Here is a 7,046-nt window from a genome sequence, read left to right as displayed (position 1 = left end):
CAGGGCTGAGGTCCAACCTCAGCCTGCAGAGGGGAGGGGAGCAAATGACTAGTGTTCTGGTGGCATTTGGAATGTTCATGACAGCTTGTGCAGAGCAACCCTGGCAGAGTCTGCGGTCACCTCTGTCCTCCATCCCTGGATGGCCAGGTTCCAGTGGCCTTTCTTTCCTCCCTCTCTCTCTCCTTTCTCCCTCCCTTCATTTCTTCCCTCCATTACCTTTCTTCCTCCCTTTCTCCACCCCTTTCTCTCTCCCTCTCTTCTTCCCTTCTTTCTTCCCTCCTCTTCCTTCTGATCTGTGCCTCCTCCCAGCATCTGGCAACCCCATGTCCCGAGCCTGTGCTGGGTGAGAGTCTGTTGAAGTCAGAGCAGATGCATGGGAAGGGGGTTCTCGTCAGTTTGGCCAGGGGCCAGAGGGCCACAGGGGTGAGCTTGAAGCTGGATACCTGGAGCCTGAGGCAGACTGCATCCTGGAGGGGGGCCCTGGCCCTGGGGGTGCAGACAGGATGGAAGGGTCTGTGGACTGAGGGGGGCATTGGAAGGGAACTTTGAGCACCACTGCTCAGGGGCCTGGTCAGTGGGACCCAGCGTTTGCCTTGTCAGGTGGGACCTGGTCAGTGGGACTGTGGTCAGGGGAATATTGGTCAGTGGGATCAATTCTATGGGGGCATGGTTAGGGGGACCTGGTCAGTGGGAACCTTTTCATGCAGGGCAGTTAGTGAGGGCCAGGTCAGTTAGGACCTGGTGAGTGGAGGCCTGGTAGTGGGACAGGGCATCAGGGCCTGCTCAGAGGGGACCTGCTCAGTGGGGGTGTCATCAGTGCGGTCCTCTTCAGTGGGGCCTAGACAGTGGGGGCCTGGTCAGCGAGGCCTTTTTTTTTTAAGTCAAATGTTTTAACGGCGCAATTAAAATAAGGGTTCAAACATGTTTTCAATATATTAATTTCTTTTTTTTTTTAATTACCAAACCCGACATTTATTGAGAACAAAAGGAACCAGTTGACATAGAGGCCCGACTTCAATTCATCAAACTTCAGCTGAGGATGGGGAACAGGGGGTGGCCCTGAAGCTGCCCTTCCAGGGAGGAACCAGCTCTGGGAGGGAGGGGCTGTCAGACCTTCAGGGCCTGTCTGGGGTCTCTGGTCAGGAATGTGTGAAGGGGTGGTGGAGAGAGAATATGGCAGCACCCCCAGGCTTGGGCTGCGAGAAGCTGGTGGCAGAGGAGGTGGCTGAGCTGTGGCCGTCCATGCTGGGGAGGAAGGGTGTGGTCCGTTCTCAGGTGTTGACAGGGGGCAGGGAGCTGAGCTTGGGCAGCAGCTCGGGGGGTGTGGGTCCAGGTGGGCCCGATGGCTCTGCTCTAGGGCAATGGCTTCAGCTGAGTGCTTGCACTTCTCAGAGCCGCACTGGCAGGTGAAGTATTTGCTTTTGATATCCCAGAAGTGGTCGCCATAGTCAAACCCTAGCTCCTCCCCAGTCCGGATGTCTCAGGAACTGAAGAAGGCAATGCGTGGAAATTGCAGGTCTTGGTGCAGCATGAAGACCCAGACGGGAATGATGTTGGGGTCACACGGGTGGTTGATGAAGCGGCTGATGTTGCCATAGTAACGAGCATCAACGCAGTACACCTCTCCATCCTTGTTGTCTAAGTTGAAGAGGTCAGAATCATCCTCTCTCACATCAGCCTCAGCATCAGAGATCGGCTCCCCGACATACTTGCAGATGAAGGTTCCCTGTGGGATGGTCTGTAGGGCATGGACCCCTCCCCCCCAGCCCATCTTGGCTGTTTGGTAGAGCTGTAGCCAAACCTTGATGCCGCTCTGTATGACCCAGCTCTTGCAGCTTCTCCAGCAGGAGCATGCCTGGTTACACTAAAAAATCAGTGGGGGCTCAATCTTGTTAAATTCCTGGAGCAATCGCCCATCCTTGTCATGCCAGCACGGGATGCTGAGGTGGCCACACGGGCAGTTGGAGCTGGAGCAGTCGTCCACACACGTGCAGTGCTGCCGATGGGTGATGTTGCGGTCGATGTTCATGGTGAACATCTTGCAGTTTTCCGAGATGTGCTTGTAATCCTTGGGGCAGGGCTCCCCGTCCACACCATTGACACAGGGAATGAGCATGTTCTCATAGCCCCGAGCCACATCCCGCCAGATGATCTTCTCTGTGTGGATGGCCTGATTTCCTACCGAGTCAGAGCTTGCGGTTGAGTTGAAGCACAAACCGCAAGTTGGAGCGCTTGGGAGTCAGGTCCCATACCATGTTCCCCTCCTTGTTTTGCAGCTCAGGGTTGGCTCCACATGACAGGAATAACAGCACGCTGTCATGGTAGCTCTCCCGAGCTCCGATGTGCAGGGGCGTGTCCCCGTGGTAGTTGACAGCCTGGAGGTCACAGCATGCATTCAGAAGGACTTCAGAGATGGTGGCGCTGCCAGTGAACGAGGCCCAGTGCAGGCAGATGTTCTCTTCGTTGTCAGTGAGGGTGATGTCAGTGCCCTGTGTCAATAGCATGCAGATTACCTCGATGTGCTTATACTCTGCAGCCCAGATGATGGGTGTCCACCCACCACTGTCCTGGGCGTTTTCATCCACCTGTCCCGTGCTCAGCAGTAGGCTTACAATCTCCAAGTTGCCGATTTTGGCTGCATGGTGGAGGCAGGTGGAACCGCCCTCCTCTTTGGTATAGACGCAGCCGCCAGTCTGCACCATGTAACGGGCCACCTCCAGGTGGTTGTTCACCACGGCCTCCATCAGTGGTACCCACTGCATTTATGTTGGCTCCAGCCTGCAGCAGCAAATGGCAGATCTCCACAGAGCCCTTCTGGGCGCCTGCATGCAGGGGCCTACGCTTGCTCTGCTGGTCGCTCTGGAAGTTGGGGTCCAGGTTGTCCAACAGCATCAGGATCACCTTTTGCAGCTCGCCCTGCTTCACAGGCAGGTACAACTGCCGAGGATGGAAACGGAGCTTCTTCCACCTCTCTGACTCCTGGATGACCAGGGCCTTTTCCAGGGTCTCCCGGCCTGGCCCCAGTGGCAGCCCCATGGCAGCTCCCATTGGGCAGGGTCAGGGAGGGTCCTGAGCTGTTGATGGTGTCGGCCAGGGGATAGCAGTGTGGGCGCCAGGGCTCCCCATGGCCTCGCATCCGGGCGCTGGGCTGGGAAGTGTCTGCTCTCCCGGGGGCAACCTGGGACGGGGTGGGGGTGCAGGAGCTGCAGTGCCGGCCAGTGGGGTCACCCCATCACCCCGGGGAATGGTCACCTCCTGAGCCTCAGAAGCATCCTCCCCACAGTGGGGGCAGAAGACCATCCCATTCAGCTGAGACACACAGGCCTTGTGGAAGTGGTGGGCCACGCAGAAGTCAGGGTGGCACTCCAGGAAGGTGCCCGCCATGCAGAAGTAGCCGCAGCCCGGGCAGCAGTGGTGTTTGACCATGCGGGTGCGGTGGGTCTCACAGAGCACCATCAGGGCCACGTGGCTGGGTGGCCTCATGGTCTCCCGCTTGAGGATGGTGGCATTGCAGCCCGAAAGCTCTCTGTCCACACTCTCCATGGCCATGCACTTGTGCCCTGCCCTCTCACTGATGCAGTCAATCTTGGGTGCCTCCATGCGGCAGCTGCACAGGGGCAACTCCTCAAACCTGCACTCTGTCTCCAGCGAAGATGTGTCATTGGACACCCCAGCATGGTTGAGGGAGAGGGTCCCCTCGCTGGGCTGCTCCAGGGTCCCCAGAGGTACCTCCATGTACTCACTGGGGCCTGAGCCCACACCGTTCACTCCTCGTGGCTCCTTGGCCCTCGGAGGCTCCTGCTTGTGCCGTTTCCGAGATGGCTTCACCCATGGGCTGTCTTTTCGCCATTTCTTCTTGGCCTTGTGCCGGCCACTAGAACCACTCCTATCTGACTGATTCCCTGACTCCTCATCTTCCTCCTCTTATTCCTCTTCCTCCTCCTCTTCACTTAGTTGTTCAGTTAGAGCTTCAGCTTCCGACTTGCTGTCAGAGTCCATGTGCTCATCCACAGAGTAAAAATCATAGTAGAGACTGAAGTCATCATCTACCACTGTCCCCACTCCTCCAGGGACCTGGGATCCCCTTTCACCAGGGTCACTTCTCCTGAACGTCAGGCAGAACCTAACTCCTCCGACAGGCCGCACCCTGGGTTCAGCTTCCTTCTTTTGGCCACATCTGAGGTCACCTTTCCCAGTGAGTGGACGCTGTCACTCATGTGGAAATGCTGTCCTTCAGGGGCGGCTTCTCAGGGACTAGGGGCTGTCCATTTCCTGGTTTGGACATGGTTTTCCCGGCTAGGTGGACCTTGGGCTGCTCTTCCAGGCTGGTGGTGGCTGGAGGGGGTTCAGTCCCTGCTGCTGCAGCTTCCTGTTCCAAGCATTTAAAGTGTTTAAAATAGTCACACATAACTCTGGCAAGTGTCCTGTAAGCTAACTCTGGCAGTTCAAATGTTTGTTGATAAATTACCAAGTCAAAATATTTCCAAAAAGCAACAGAGACAGAGTTTATTAAAAAGAAGATTGAAGAACTCTCCAACACACCCCTGCTGCTCACTGTTGAAGTACAAGAATGCAGAGGAAGCTTGGCAGTCAACATTCCACCACCGCCAACTGGCCGAGTATGGTATGGTTTCCGAAAGCCACCACGTGTGGAGCTGAAAGCTCGGCCAAAACTTGGAGAGAGAGAAGTGACTTTAGTTCACGTGACAGACTGGATAGAGAAGAAACTGGAGCAAGAGCTTCAGAAAGTTTTTGTCATGCCAGACATGGATGATGTTTATATTCCTATAATGCACTCAGCCATGGACCCTTGCTCCACTTCCTGCCTCCTGAAAGACCCACCTGTGGAGGCTGCTGATCAGCCGTAATGGGTGACGTAGGATGTTCCCCATGTTGTGACATCGAGCTGGACGTGTGGGGTTCCTGCTTGCCATCTGTACTGTAGCACTGGCCTCTACTTGTGCCACAGCTACTGTTTCTTAGAGGACTGCTTCTGCCCCCTGCCTGCCAGTGCCCATTCCACTGTGAGGTGTCATTCCCTGCATCCAGTGACAAGTGTCTGGATTGCCTGCTGCAAAGCTTTGATTTGGCAAAGGAGACTGCGGAAGAATCATGGTGGGTCCAGAAGTTACAGGTGACCCACACCATGGCTTTTAAAAGTCTACCCATTTTTGTGGCAGCAAATGAGCACAGTAAGAGCAAAGCTGAGCAACTTGCCTCCTGTACTCCTCCAAAGCTTTTCTTCAGGCAGCTGGTGCACAGCAGGAGTTTCTCACTTCTACACTTTGTACGTGGCCTTCCACACTTCCAGAGAATGTCAGTGTGCAATGTGTCTGGAGGGTGGGGAGAGGAATTCTGTGAGCCTTTTCATTTTGGTGACAGAAGAGATGGGCATAGCAACATACTTTTTTTCACATTAAATTGTGCATTTTGGAAGCAAGTAGCCATAGAACATACACAAACAATAACACGCTGTCAGCTTGGGTAGGAAGAGTGGGGTTTATGTGAACATCAGGCAAAGCCATGAGATTAAACCATCCCAAGACTTTTACCAATGAGGTACAACCACCTGGTTGCTAGCTAATCTTCAGTGTTTTCCCGAGACAGGAACATACGTGAAAACATCAAACATTGCACATAATGACAGGATAGTCCTTCTCATACAGATGGGGTGGGGCCAGAAAACCAGAGTCAGCTTTTCCATCTGGCATTCCCTGTATCACCCAGGTTTTATATGGCACTCTGAATGGTTTGTTAATCTGATTGGTTTGCGAGAGTTCCATAGGCAGTTTCCCTTCCTGATGGCCAAAACTGAGAACTGCTCTGAAATTATTTCAAGAGTCAAGGCCAAGAGTTTGCTCAACATCACACTCTGTATCTCAGAATTAATGTGATTTTCCTTAATGTTGCCAACTTAATTTTGTGCATTTGTGTCAGAATGTTTAGGTTTTTTTTTTTTATGGCATTTTAGGTTTTGGGGTACATGTGAAGAACATGCAAGATTGTTGCATAGGTACACACATGGCAGTGTGATTTGTTGCCTTCCTCCCCTTCACCTATATCTGGCATTTCTCCCCATGCTATCTCTCCCCACCTCCCCACCCCCCCATCCCTCCCCCATTTCCCCCCAGACCCTAGTGTGTAGTTTACAGGGTTGGGGGCTCTCTTGTATAATTTGCTTTGAGAAGTAAACCTAGTATCATTTTTTTAAATTGTTTAAAGCTGCATTCGATGTCAAAACTACCTTGCGTAACTTTTGATAACTTAAATCTGTGGACAAAGCTAGTAGTGGTTTTTCAAACATCACATTGCCTGAACATGACTTTAAAGAAATTTAGGACCAAGGTCCCCCTGGTCACTGGGAGCCTAGTCACTGGTCCCTGGGGGCCTGGCAAGTGAGGCCCTGATGAGAGGGGACCTTGTCAGTGAAGGTGTAGTCACTGGGGTTTAGTCACTTGAAACCTGGCCAGTAAGCACCTCGTCACTTTGGCCTTGCCAGGGGGGCCTAGTCAGAGGGGCCTGATCAGTGTGGACCTGGTCAGTGGGGACTTTGTCAGTGAGGCCTATTTGGTGAGGGCCTGGTCAACAGGGGTCTGCCTAGAGAGAGCCTCATCAGGGGGACCTAGTAGTGGGGTGTTGGTGAGGGGAGATTTAGGGGCAGCTGGTTATTTGGTGTCTGGTCAGTGCAAACCTGGGCTGCGGTGCTTGCTCAGTAGAGACCTCGTCATGTGGGGCTTACTGTTGTCCTTGTCAGCATGGGCTGGGTCACTGGTGACCAGGTCAACTGGTCCTATTCAGTGGAGGCCTGGTCACATGGGACCTAGTCAACAGGATCTGGTGGGTGTGTCCTCATCAGTGAGGCCCTCATCAGTGGAGGCCTGGTCGCGGCAGCCTGGTCAGCAGAACCGAATCAGTGGGTGCCTGGTCGGGGCAGCCTGGTCAGCAGAGCCAAATCAGTGGGGGCCTGGTCAGAGGGGACTAGGTCAGCAGAACCGAATCAGTGGGGGCCTGGTCAGAGGGGACTAGGTCAGCAGAACCGAATCAGT

The 7,046-nt window shown here is 54.0% G+C and overlaps 1 pseudogene across 1 annotated transcript; it reads right to left on the bottom strand.

Moving 5' to 3' along the window:
- Positions 1 to 955: 955 nt before the first annotated feature.
- Positions 956 to 5,792, bottom strand: LOC108298153 (annotated as a pseudogene). Its single transcript, XR_001822461.2, has one exon. The product of XR_001822461.2 is annotated as a histone-lysine N-methyltransferase EHMT2-like (transcript).
- Between the last annotated feature and the right edge of the window lie 1,254 nt (positions 5,793 to 7,046).

The sequence above is a fragment of the Cebus imitator genome, unplaced genomic scaffold (assembly GCF_001604975.1).
Source record: "Cebus imitator isolate Cc_AM_T3 unplaced genomic scaffold, Cebus_imitator-1.0 Scaffold896, whole genome shotgun sequence".
In the NCBI taxonomy this organism is placed as follows: Eukaryota; Metazoa; Chordata; class Mammalia; order Primates; family Cebidae; genus Cebus; species Cebus imitator.
Note: the sequence above shows the minus strand (reverse complement) of the source record. Positions and strands in the feature narration are given on the sequence as shown.